The sequence below is a fragment of the Lontra canadensis genome, unplaced genomic scaffold, assembly GCF_010015895.1.
Source record: "Lontra canadensis isolate GAN:19392208 unplaced genomic scaffold, GSC_riverotter_1.0 scaffold2, whole genome shotgun sequence".
Lineage (NCBI taxonomy): Eukaryota > Metazoa > Chordata > Mammalia > Carnivora > Mustelidae > Lontra > Lontra canadensis.
Window position 1 is genome coordinate 13,031,783 of NW_022630996.1, and position 2,040 is coordinate 13,033,822.

Sequence of the window (2,040 nt, forward strand, 5' to 3'; positions counted from 1 at the left end):
GAGGCTGCCTAGTAGGAAGAAGGACAAAAGCAATCTGATCACCCAAAAGGAAAGACTAAGGTCTTGGGGGAAAATATAAAAGCCAAAGGGAAACAGTGAAAATCCAGAAGACCGAATTATAGGAACCTCCACTGGACAAATGATGAGGTGCCATATAGGCCTGCGCTGGGCAAAGGATGCTCTATCTGGTGAACGGGTTTAGGAACAGGATGGAGAAGGGAAGAGGCAGGGTTTGATGTAGTTCTCTGTCTTCTTGTTCCCTTCATCCTGCTCCTTGACTTGACTATATTTCTGACTTCATCCTTGACTTCCATCCCTGCTGTTGGTCTCAAGTGGGACATTAGTCAGCTTCCCTAGATATTTCTCCAAATGCATTACAGTGCAATTCCGTAAATATTTACTGAGTCAATGCAAAGCCTGTTGTGTGGAGGATTCAACAACAAGCAGGTAACAACTAAAACCTCAGACCCTCAAAGACATCAGAGGTCATTTCATCCAAATTCCCATCTTCACTTAAGTAGCTCCTCATTCTCCAAGTGATGGAGAACTCACTACCACCCAAGGAAATCTATTCTGGCTTTTTGAAAGCTCCATTAGGAAGATATTCTTTTTTTTTTTTTTTTAAGATTTTATTTATTTATTTGACACAGAGAGAGAGAGAGAGATCACAAGTAGGCAGAGGCAGGCAGAGAGAGAGGGAGAAGCAGGCTCCCTGCTGAGCAAAGAGCCTGATACAGGGCTCGATCCCAGGACCCTGAGATCATGACCTGAGCCGAAAGTAGAGGCTTAACCCACTGAGCCACCCAGGCACCCCAGGAAGATATTCTTTATATTGGGCCAAAATATCTCTGCATAAGACATTCCATTCATTGATCTTACTCCAATATCTTGAAGTTATATAGAGCTAACACAGCAACTCTTCCTTTTGACAGCCCTTCAAATATTTGAAGCTGTCATATTCCCTTGAGTCTTACTTTCCTGAAGCTGAACATCACTGGTTCCTTTGAATGTTCCAAATATAACAGGGTTTTAAGTTCCTTTTGCACTTGGCCACCCTCTCTTGAATGGGGTCAAATTTTTCTTAAAGTGCAGGGCCTGGAACTGTATCGAATAATCTGGGAATGGTTTAGCTATCTTAAAGTAGAGCAGGACTATCACGGCATGTTCTTTGGGACTCTGCTCTTTATTCATTTGGTTTCCTAAGTTCGTTGGCTTTGACCATCTCACCATTGATTCACGTTGGTAACCTATTGTCAGCTTTGGCTCTGGCTTTAAAAAAAAAATGCAGTCACATTTCCCCGATCCTGTATTTACAAAGTTATGTCTGTGCTTACCTACAGGACCTTGGTTGTATCCATATTCCGCCTCATTTTGTTAAAATTTCCCCATAATTTTAGCATACAAAATTACTTTTGAATACAGACAGTATATTCTGTGCTGCTGAGCTTTGATCATACACTTGTAGCCCGAGTAAAACAAGTTCTTCTTGATTCTGCCTTAGATCCGTGGCACCGAATAAATCCAAAATATCCAAAATAGATGCAAAATCAACCCTTGCAAAGCATGGAAAAATTATGAAGTTCTACACCGATAGTCTTTTGAGGAGGCATCAAGAGAAGGAATTATGTCATACACCGTGAAAGACTTTCTAAAAACCACTCTTTTTGTGAATGATGGTCATGGGCCTCGGGACTCCCCATCACCACAGCCTTCCTCCTACCTGGAAGCTCTCCTCCTCACCACCCCCCACAAGGCTGCTGCTTTTTTTTTTTTTTTCCCCCCTCATCACCAAATCCTTTTTCTTTCTGGAGCCCTCCATGTATAGTCAAATGTTAATCAGGTGAACTTCTCTTACCTCTTCCATTCCTCAGCGAGGTGTCCCGGGTCAACACCCAAATGCCTCGTTAAAAAAAAAATGCCCGAGATTAGACAAAAGTTTCTTTTTTCCTTTAGAAAGGAGGAGGATTATAAATACATATTTATATTTAATATCTTTCTTTTATTGCAGTCATGGACACATTTGGTGACCATGTCTCCTGT